Source organism: Armigeres subalbatus, chromosome 2 (assembly GCF_024139115.2).
Source record: "Armigeres subalbatus isolate Guangzhou_Male chromosome 2, GZ_Asu_2, whole genome shotgun sequence".
NCBI classification, from domain to species: domain Eukaryota; kingdom Metazoa; phylum Arthropoda; class Insecta; order Diptera; family Culicidae; genus Armigeres; species Armigeres subalbatus.
This window is the reverse complement of record NC_085140.1, coordinates 276,030,700-276,042,908: the sequence shown is the minus strand read 5'-3', so window position 1 is coordinate 276,042,908 and position 12,209 is coordinate 276,030,700.

The window sequence follows — 12,209 nt, the reverse complement described above, 5'->3', positions numbered from 1 at the left end:
AAATCTGAATCAGCTCCATGTGCTGGAAAAAATGGATTATCAGAAACTGAAGTATCCTTAAATCGACAAAATCATGAAAACGCCTTAAACATATGAAGATTGAAAAAGACAATTTCGGCTCCCCACGTAGCATCTTTTCACTCTGCGTTAAAAAGACGTAGGTGTGCATCTGCAAAAAGGGGTAACGTTGCGTCACCGATGCATACCTTCCATCACTTCACTCCAAAATTGGACTTTTTATAGAAGCTCAGCTCGACGAAAGGAGCTAATGTCCTTCTATAACTAAGATGACTATAACTAAGATGATCCAAATAATTGAAAGGCAGACCATGTTCTAGATGGCGTAGAAGAAACCGTTAAATCATTTTCTACGTAATTGAAGACTTGCAAAAAGTGCCAAAGGATCAAAGCAAAGGGTTTTAATGGTTCAATTAGTCTCAAGAACAATTTAAATTTAAATATTAAATTAGCTGACCTATATTGTGACTAAGCTATGTTACGCTTCTTTACATATAAACATAGGCGCTTTGCCGTAATTGATTGAAGTGACTTCCCTTTACAGCGGTCACGAATGAAACCCAGAAGTAGCCGACTACAATCGATCCAAACGCTCGTTGCTTCTCGTGGACATATGTGAGCTGTGCCTCTGAAGAAAGCAACGTTGAATAGTCATTCGTTCCTTCACATTTTTTATACTCGGTCAAAGTATTTCGTAGCCATTAATTGGTTCGACCCAGGTTTAAAGGTTTTCACATGCTTACAAAATCGGTTAGTATGAATCGCGATCAGACGATAATTTTCAGTAACGATCCTATGCTCAGGTTCAAAGTTCAACGATTTATTTTTCAGTTGAAACCAACCAGTGCTATGATATTCAGATTTACCAAAACTAATTAATTAACCCATCACTCATCTTAGAATTCACCAAAATGATAAATGATGTGCTTGTAGCGTTTCAGGAGCTCTTCTCCTACACTCCTACACACTTCTCCACATTCCCATATTTAAGCACAAATATCCATGCAAAAGATATCTGTGATTGAAAATACCTTTCGCGGACAATCACATTATGGAAAATCTATATACATAAAAATGAATTTCTGTCTGTCTGTGCCTTATAGACTCGGAAACTACTGAACCGATCGACGTGAAAATTTGTATGTGGAGGTTTTTGGGGCCGGGGAAGGTTCTTAAGATGGTTCGAGACCCCTCCCCGCTTTGGAAAGGGGGGCTCCCATACAAATGAAACACAAATTTCTTCATAACTCGAGATCTAATCAGAAAATAAATCAATTTTAGGCGAAACGAAGTTCGTCGGGTCTGCTAGTTTTAGCATAAATGTAGATTCACACAACTTTAATCGCTTCAAGTTCCTTCATCTATATTGAAAAACCCTCAAGTTAAAACTGTCAGACGAATCATAAACAATCGATTCATCGACTTACACACTTTTGGAGCTGCTATTGGCGATGAATAGTGTCAAAAATGGAAGTAGCCGCTACATGATTTCGCGGCATGGACCGTTAACAGCCCGAAGCATTTCACGCTAGTATGAACTTTATAACGTTTAAGTTGTTCGAACCGAATGAGTTCCGATCGTGTTTCGATTTATGTAATACATTAATTGTATTTTCCGCAGCAGAAAAAGTAACACTCACGGCAACGAATTCCAACGTGTGAACACAAACCGAACGCATTGCCTGATCATGCTTTTCCGGCTGATATCAGGCAGTTGTTGCTGAATGTTGGCGTGGAAGCTTATCATTTAAAATCACTGATCAAATTCAATTATGTGAAATATTTGCATTCATGAGATATGTTGGGAAAATATTTTCTGCCCGCAATACACAAAATCATCTAATGTTACGAAACAATCAATTCATTCCGTGCCCTATTTAGTCACACAAAACCATAGCACACAGCATACCAGGCAGCAATGGAAGCGCATAAATAGCCTAATCAGATTCATTCACGCGATGCCGCCAAGTTAGTAAGGTAGTAAACATAAAAACCTCAAGTTTTACCGCCAAAAGGCAGTCAAGTGAAGCAGTTTACATCAGCACTTCCGAAGGGGAAGGGTTTCCTCGGACGGAGCGCATAATTAGCCGAGTTATTAGCACACACCTCTATAAGTCGACTACGGGAGGATAATCGATTATGGTAAGTTTATTCGTCTATCTGTAAATTGTAGTTTGGGTTCTGCAGAAAGAGCCGCGTTTTTGTTTTTAAGCGAGTTGAAAAATGTTTTAATATCAAATTCATGAGCAAAATTTTTCAAATAATCAGCTGTAAAACATTTCCCGGTTTTCGAATTTCATATTGCCGCTTCAATCAGTTGTTGGTAGAAGCGGCATTGTAAGCAAACTATCGTGAAGGTCGTGAAATTTTGCAACAAGTGTATTTTATTGCTTTCCTTCGGGGTACACTTTGCGATTGCGAAAATCGGAAACCGCCACGAAAAAATAATAAACTTTGATCGTTAGCCATTTCTGAATGGATTCTATTTTTTTTTTTTTTTTAACTTTCGATCAAGAATGATTCTCTATATTGTTCTGAAAACACAGATTTTTCACTATTTATTATCGATAATTGGGAAAAAGTGGAGAAATAGATAAAAGAACCAATCCAGTATATGCATCGCAAGCACAGACATCGAAATCAAGCAACTTACGGATTTTGATAGGAACCTCAGTTCGAACAAGATTTCACGCAGAGCGGATGCTGTGGAGCGGATTCAAGAGGATGAAGACGCTGGTAGCAGCTTCAATGGAAAGCCATCGCATCGCATGGTGGTCTTCGGAGTGGTTGCTGCAGATTATTCAACCTCAACAATGGCAGCGATAGCTTTTTGGTCAGCAGCAGCGAGGACGGTCGGCACCAGTAGTGAATGGCCGTCGCCGGCAGCACTTATCTGTCGCAACGATGACGCTGGTAGCAACAGAAAGTAAATCATCGAGTGGCCGTCGCCAGCAGCACCAACGCAGGGTTCGAACTAACGTTTGGTTGCTCTTAGTCAGTGATCCCCAAAGTGCGGCCCGCGGGCCGCATGCGGTCCTCCAAGCATTTTCCTGCGGCCCGCGTAGGGTTTCAGAGAATACACTACATGTGTCCCATTGTTGAGCATTACATGACAAGAGAAGCTTTTCATTGTGTACATTTTTGCGTTGCATTTGAGGATTCTGTAAGTTTGAAATACTAAGTTATCGAATGACCATATAAAAAGACATGAACCGTGTTATTATCATGATCAATGAAAATCATCACTTCATAAATATTATGTAGGCCAAATTTACTTCGATGGTATTGTCCCGGCCCGGGCTATAAAAATAGCATATGTCTGTTTTTTCACAGATTTAAACGAGCTTAATGTTGAACTTCATGTAAGAATAATGTTGCCTTACACTGGCACTGTTTCATTTTATTCCTAAAACAAGTTAGGGCTCGGCGAAATTTAACTAAAAATTTACTAGAAAGGAAGTTACTCCAGGAAAAACCCGTTGGCTATCAACTATCATGTCAACTAACTTAAACCTACGGAAAATATAGAACGAAATCAAGATTTTTTGTTCAAGCTCCAATATTGATGAAGAAAATGTTTCAGAAAATGCAATTGATAGGAAAACTTGAAAGCAAGTTTCAGAATGCAGATTTACTCGATTTCTATTCAACACTGCTGGCATGTTGATGACCTAGCTTTAAAAACACTTTTGAAACATGCTGTCGTTATTTGCGCGACAACTTGAAGTGGACATAATTCCGAAAACAAAAGCATAAGGTCATATGATCATTCGGAAGAATGATTTAGAATGCTTTCTGTACTGAACTGAAAAGACGGTGTTGCAAAATTGTTCTCTCTTGTCAGGTCTTGAAGAGCAAAAGTATATCGAAGTAATATCGACTCATAGTCAGCTATGGCGATAAAACCTTTTTTTTTTCTTCCTGAACAATGGAGGGGGAATCTGCTCAACAGACATCCTGGGTTGACCAGGAAGTGCTGGGTTAGGGGCCACCTCCAATGAGGGAGGCAGGGCTGCATCCCCGACCAGCTAAACCGTTTCCATTGCCGCCAAGCCCATCGTCCCTTCGGTACAACCAGAAAGTAATGCTTCAAAGGGGGGCCAGTGCATGACGCACCCTCGAGGTTAGCTGCGTGTCCTTGCAGCATCGAACATCGTGACTCGCTTTTTAGAAGAACACCATGGTATCGTGCCAGCGCATTGCCGGCTTTCCAGGTGGCCTTACCACGCCCTATGTCCTCGGAAGGTGGGCAGGGTCGACTTCGCGCCTGCTTCCCTCTGCACGACTGGTATCAAGAATGATGATGCCGCGTGCACCCCAAATTGACCTCTCTGCGATAGGGCCTATTCGCCAGCACACAGAGGGACTTGCCGACGCGAGGCCTACGCCTGCCCCAGCCTTGACGAGGACCCCTTTCCGTCCTCGGGCTCGAACCCGCCTGGTTGACCGACGCCGCGAAAGCGACGATACCATGTTGTTCTTCGCGCGGCCACTTGTTCGATAAAAGGATCGAGTTCGACCACAGAGCATGACCACCGGTATGACCCATGAAGCCGACTCCGATCCCTTGACCACCTCTTATTTGCGCCTGAACTAGCCATCCTTGAGTCCACGCGCCACCTTCTGTGTAGCTCCGAGACGATTTGGGCGATAGCCGATAAAACGGCGTTCCAGCCAACTTCATCTTTACACATCCTCCGAACTAGGTTGTCCGGGGTAGTGTCCAGACCACATGTGGCAAGCATGTGGTCACGCATTGCGCGAAAACGTGAGCACACGAACAACACGTGTTCCGCCGTTTCCTCTAAACCTGCGCACACCAAACACTCGGGCGAAGCCGAGCAAGCCAGCTGCTTTACCTGCACTTTGATTTTGCAGCACGCTTAAACGCCGGGCACATCGAGCCCCCATGGGGTGCTTGCTGTTCACAGCTTTGCTGGAACAAATCAAACAATTGGGAGGGTTCGTGCAGCATTGTGCCTTATGTCCCTCCAATCCGCAGCGTCGGCAGAGATTGCTTCTGTCAGGGCCTTTGCAGTCCCATTGCTTGTGCCCCGGTTCCAGGCACTTGAAGCAAACTTCGGGTTGCTCGTATATGCGCACAGGGCATACCGACCATCCCACCTTGACGCTCCCTAACTTGACTACCTTGGAGGCGTCCGCTGCAGATAGCCGAACCAATGCTACCTGCGTCCCTGCCGGACCTTTCCGTAGCCGAACGGCTGCGGTGGGCGTCTCCACTTCACACTGTCGCCGCAGTGCCGTGACGAGCTCTTCGACTTCAGTGATCTCGTCCAGGTCTTTAACCCTTAGATTCACCTCCGTAGTGAGTGCCCTCACCTTGACCGTCTCGCCTAGGACCTCCTCCGCCAACTTCTTGTAGGCGGCGCCCTTTTGCGAGACGCCCCGCTTCAGCTCGAGTATCATCTCGCCCATCCGGGTACGTCTTATTCGACATACGTCGGCGCCGAGTTCACCGAGCTTGACGTCACTCCTCATCGCCTTCAAAACATCCGAGTACTTAGCCTCGTCCGCCGTGATGACTAGGGCATCGCCTCTGGAGCGATTGGCGCCTACCCTAGACTTCTTGCTACCCTCATTCGCCTGGGCCTTCTTTTCGGCCCTTGACGTCTTCGGTTTCCTCTTGTTCTTGACCAGGGTCCAGGAGGCGTCATCCTCCTCTATTTCCCTGGTCTGGTGCGGCTGAGAACTTTCAGCCTGCCGTAACCCCTTACCACCGTCTTTCCTGAGTAGACGGACCTTTCCAGGTCCTTCCTCCCCCGGTTTTGGAGGTACCTGACCGGGGTTCAGCTTCCCAGCCCCACTACCCTTGTTCGGGGTAGTAACCTTCCGCGCTTTGGAGCGGCCCCCAGGGAGCTCAACCCTGGAGACTGTCTCCTGTTTTTGTGTCTGCTCCGTTGGAGTAGTCACCCCGACGTACCCGCAAATACTTGAGCCTCAGTCCGGGTAGACTTTGGCACCACCGTCTTAGCTGGCACGCCTTCGGCCAACTCGACCTTGCCCGAGTCCGCGAATCCTTGGGCCTCAGTCTGGGTAGACCTCGACTCCACCGATTTCACGGGTTTACACTTGGCCGTCCCGACCGCCCTCTCCAGCTTGGCGTCCAGCATCGACTTTCGAAGTTTCTGCAAGCTCCTCTTGAGGTCCTTGCTGATATTATGCTTCGATGACGCAAAGTCGATGATGGCGTCCAGCTGTTCCGTCGCCACCTCGAAGGCCGAAAGCCCATCGCGTTTGCGGTTCATCGCCTTCACAAGCCATGGGCCGTCAATAACCCCTTCCGGCGTTTTTATAGCCGAGAGGAAGGTTGAGTGACCCACGCTGGCGCTGCGCACTGAGCTGCCGACTATTGCCTCTGGCCTCCTAGGCGGAGACCTGAACAACCCACCTCTTGCGAAGGGGTTGTCGCCTACACTACTACCACTAATTGAAGAATTGACTTGGTTTTCCATTTTGGTCCCACGAGTTGCTCGGGAAAAGAGGTCCACCACGCCAGAGCCCAGCATAACGCGGTAAGGGACAATTACTGTGGAGGGTGCCCAGGTACCCCACAGGCTCCGTTAAAGGCCTAGCTTATTATTTCACCCCCTGGCCATGCATCCCCTCGGCACGGGTCGCTTGACGCCTTGGGATTAGGGGTTAGGGACGATGGTCCCGGTCTAACTCGCAGTGGCCATGGGGAGGGGTCGTCAAGCCCTTGGACAAAGTCCCTGCTGCCCCCTCGCGATAAAACCTGCAAAATGCAATGTTCGTACAAGTTTGTCATTTGAAAAAAATCCCAAAATTAAATATATTGTTGGAATTTTATTCATATTCAAAATTTTGTACTATGCTTTAAAATTCAGTTTGAAATAAAAAACAAATATTGAAAATATACTGCGGCTAGCTTCAACAGTTCAAAATTGCAATGCGGCCCTCGATAGTAAGCATGCTGGGGACCACTGCTCTTAGTGATTAGATAGGAGCACTTTGGAAATAAAATTGCGCTTTGGAGAAAATTCCGAGTCGGCGTCGGACTACCAACGCTATCAAATTTTATGCACTCCATGCGTTGCACATTTTGAAAATAGCTCTCAAATTATCCTTTTCCATAATGACATAAATTGTTCTTCACTTTTGTGCATACGTTTCAATCACTAACAACAACCAAACGATAGCCCGAACAATGGGAGAAAATTTCACTTGACTGCTGCTGCTGCTGCTTTTGACGACGGTCGACGAAATTGCGAATAAATTTTCATAAAAGAGCAACCGCCGGTTTGGCTCCGACATAAAGGCTATTCAGAATCTAGTTTGGCAAGTACAATCGATCCTATTCACACCACCCAGATTTGAATGGCAAGTATCTATGACAAAAGATCGAAAAGCAAAAGGTTGAAAAGACAAAAGATCAAAAGACAAATGAACGAAGGGACAGAAGGTTGAAACGAAAAGAGGTCAAAATGACAGAATGAAGGACGACGAAAGAAGAAGGAAGAAGAATGAAAATAGAGGGAAGGCGAAAGAAGGAACATGGAATAAGAAATAAGGAAGAAAGGTTATGGAAGAAGGAAGAAAGAAGAATGAAGGAAGCAATGAAAAGGAAGAAGGAAGAAATATGAAGAATAAGAAGAAAAAGGAAGAAGAAAGAAGAATGAAAAAGGGTGGAGGAGAAATTAAGTCCCTATGGACCTTTTGCCCCTTTCGACATTTCGTCCTTTTCGAACTTTTTTCTTTCCGGCAATTTGTCCCTCAAGCCTTTTGTCTTTCGACCTTTTGTCCCAAACCCACATTAAATGGCCAGACGGTAAAAATGCAACATTATTTTTGTTATTAAAGGAAATTCGCGCCAACTCGAATAAATGTTGGCAGCACCCTTTCTGATTTAAATGATTTTTTCTGGACATGTAGACTAGAGTGATTCAAATTTAGACTTTTTTGCTCCCCTGTGCTTAAATGATTGTTTTTACTATTTTAATAGTCCCCCTAAATTTTTAGCTGATTCGAATGTAATTTGATTGTGCACGTGCCATAGCCATAGCCCGCAATAAAAACGAAAACCCGAACCATGGGAGAAAATTTCACTTGACTGCTGGCTGCGGCTGCTGCTGTTTACGACGGTCACCCACCTTTGAGAATAAAGGAAGGGAAGACGAAAGAAGAAGGCGGATGAAGGAAGATGGAATAATAAATAAGGAAGAAAGATGGAGGAAGAAGGAAGAAAGGAGAATGAAGAAGCAAGAATGAAGAAAGAAGAAGGTAGAAGAAAGCAAGGGAAAGAAAGAAATATAAAGAATAAGAAGAAAAAGAAAGAAGAAAGAAGGAAGAAGAAAAATGAAAAAGTGTGGAGGCAAAATGAAGTCCCTTTTGACCTTTTGCCCCTTTTAACCTTTCGTCCTTTTCGAACTTTTTCCTTTTCGGCTCTTTAACCTTCGACACTTTGTTCCTCAAGCCTTGTCTTTCGACCTTTTGTCTCTAACCCACATTAAATGGCCAGACGGTTAAAATGCAACATTTTTTTTGTTATTAAAGGAATTTTGCGCCAACTCGAATATGTGTTGGCAGCACCCTTTCAGATTTAAATGATTTATTCTGGACATGTAGCCTTTGTCACAAAAAGTCACTTTTTCCACAAAATCAATCTGAACTATCTTTCGAATGGGGCTATACTTTTTTTTCACCGTTTTTGCCTTTCTCGTACAACTAAGTTGTACCGAAAGGCTATCATTTCACTCCAAATTCGAACTTTTGATAGAAGTCCCGGAGACCCATAGTGTTATATACCATTCGACTCAGCTCGATGAGCTGAACAAATGTCTGTCTGTCCGTGTGTGCGTGTGTGTGTATGTGTGTGCGTGTGTGTGTGCACAAAATGCCATAAAAAACATTAGCCAAATTTTTACATAGAAACTCTTAACCGATTTTCTTGCAACAAGTTGCATCCGACAGAGACTAAAACGCTGTTGATCACTATTGAATTTCATAATAATTGCAAATTGCAAAAAATAGATAATATTAAAATAGTGATGACATATAGTGACATAGAACAATAATGTGTTATGAAAAATGCCTTGCATCTATGAATATTTTTAAAGTTTATCCGCGGCTTGCTCCCATTAAGAGTTTCATCGTACTATAAAGATGCTCGTGTTGCACGCATTTAGGCGTAAGTATGCTCTTCGTTCAGTTTCATAGTACTATGAAATTGTCCGAAAGTCAAAATTCGAACATAGGAAATTCGAGGAACTTTGGCAGCGCCATCTGTCGTCTACAAGTGTAAATTTTCTATCATAACACTAGACGGTGTAACTGTTTTGCCTTTCTTGTACATCATCGAGGTGTAAGCGTAAAGGCTACATTTATTACCTTTTTGCGCGAGAAAGGCGCCATCACCGCTAGGTGGATTAATCTGGTTTTATAAAAAATTTCACAATCACATAATCTCCTACATCGATATTATTCGGTTTCGCATTACGTTTCAAGTTTGCATACACTCTACCCTTTTCTTTGAATTTCTCATCATTATGTCTTGCTTCAGAGATGTCGACTGGCTTAGAGTTTCCTGGTAATTTGTCTCGAATGTTCCATCCAAAAGCAATTCTGACGGCGAATGTCTTGTGATACTATGAGGAGTTGCTCGATAAGAGTGGAGGAAATCTTGTAAATCGTTGCGCCAGTTTCGTCCCATGGTACAACTTATCTTGAGTGTTTTCAACAGCGTTCGATTTTGTCTTTCGACTAATCCATTTTGAAAAGCGGCATACGGTACAGTGTGTTTAATATTGATTGCGTTTGTTGTACAAAAATGAGAAAATTCAGCTGAGGAAAACGGTTGACCATTGTCACAAACAATTTCAGATGGATATCCAAATCTTGCGAAAATTTCTCTCATCTTGGTTATTATTACTTTTGCTGTCATACATGTTTGAACAGTAACTTCGACATAACGTGAAAAGTAATCTGTGATAACGAGCAAATGATAACCGCCTGGAATTTCCATGAAATCTGCTGCTATCTTTTCCCACGGTTTGTCAAGCATCTCAGTCCTTGTTATCGGAAGTGTGTCAGGTATTGATAGAAGTGCACATCCTGTACAGGATTGTACGAAATTTTCCACCATAGAGTCCATTCTTGTCCACCAAACCTTTGATCGTAATCGACGTTTCACGAACCTCATTCCAAGATGAGGTTCGTGAGCCTGTTGCCAAATTCGGTTTTGGAGAACTCGTGGGAATTATATGCGCTGGTCTTTCATCAAAACATTTTCATCAGTCGTCAAACAGTTTGCCAGTTTAGAATATCGTGATAAGGTTTTAGGCCACCGTCGAGCGCGGTATGGTAGCCATTTGATGAGTTCCTTTAGTTCTTCATCTGAACCGGTGGCAGTCGTTATTTCATCGAGTGTTATTGCTATTGGACATACATCGCTAGCAAACATTCGTATGATCCGTTCAGATTCTTCGTCGAAGCTCGGGCCATTATTTGGTACAGATTGGCATAATCGTGATAGAGGATCAGCAATATTGTTTTTACCAGGGCGGTATAAAACTTCGAAATCATAGGACATCAAGCGTAACTTCCATCGTTCAATTCGTGGGGATGGTTTAAGTCGGTCTCCAAAAATCACCGTTAGTGGCTTGTGATCAGTGACTAGATGAAAGAATTTCCCGTAAAGATAATAGTGAAACTTTTCACATGCCCAAACTAGCGCTAATGCTTCACGTTCAGTTTGAGCATATTTTTGTTCTGTTGGTGTTAAAGTTTTTTTTTTCAAATAAATATAATCGAAAAATATAGCCACTTGCCTGCACAAACTGATAGTCAGAATCTGGTAAACTGAACAGCTACCGGAGGAGTGGAAGGAAGGGGTTATATGCCTCATCTACAAGAAAAGCGACGAGCAGGAGTGTGAGAACTTTCGAGCGATCACCATCCTTAATGCCGCCTACAAAGTAGGATCATGTTCCAACGTCTGTCACTATTAGTGAATGAGTTCGTGGGAAGTTATCAACCCGGCTTCGTTGACGGTCGCTCGACAACGGACCAGATCTTTACTGTACGGCAAATCCTTAAAAAATGCCGTGAATACCAGCGTGTACAAGCTGATAAGACCGGTAGTCCTCTAAGGACATGAAACATGGGCAATGCTCGAGGAGGACTTGCAAGCACTCGGAGTATTCGAGAGACAGGTGCTGAGGACCATATTTGGTGATGTACAAGAAGACGGTGTGTGGCGGTGAAGAATGAACTACGAGCTCGCTCAGCTCTACTGCGAACCCAGTATTCAGAAGGTAACTAAAGCCGGAAGAGTACGATGGGCAGGGCATGTTGCAAGAATGCCGGAAAGCAACCCTGCAAAGATGATGTTCGCTTCCGATGCGGCAGGTACGAGACGACGTGGAGCGCAAAAAGCGAGGTGGGCAGACCAGGTGCAAAACGACTTGGCGAGTGTGGGACGCATTCTAGGATGGGGAGATGCGGCCTCGAACCGTGTATTGTGCCATCAAATTGTTGATTCAGTGTTATCTGTTCAGATGTAAACTAAATGAATGAAAATAATTAAAAAATGATGAATCCTACATAAAAGTGATGTATGGGTAATTATCGCCAAATTAGCCAAATTTGAAAAAAAATCTAAGTTGAGTCTTAAACTGAAAAAATCGATTTTCATAAAAGATGATTTAAAACACCCTCTTTGATTTAGATCAAATTTTGTTCCCTATGAACCGTCCATACATCGCAAGCTGGGAAATTTCAACAAAAATAAAATTTCTAACGAAAACTTTTCCTTCTCCGAACTGTTTTCTTTTAATTGTCTTTTCTTCCGAAACTAAACCATATCCATATCGATCGAGAATAATTTAAAAATATGTGATTTTGTAACTTGATTAAAACTTTGCACACACATCATATTTAGCCCGTTTCGGTCTGACCTAGAAATCAAAATTTAAATAACACGTGTTGGCTCATTTTTCGTCCGATTGCCATGAAATTTTCAGGGAAGAAGCGTCAACATGTCTATTTTTTAGTACATGACTTGATTTGATCATGATGCCAATCCGGCCAGATTTATTAGGGGGGGGGGACTGAGTCAGGTGCAGTCAAAAACAGGTCATTTTTTTAAGAGCCAGTTCGCGAGAAGCGCGACCCCTTCTTGTATCGATATTCTCCGATTTGGATGAAATTTTCAG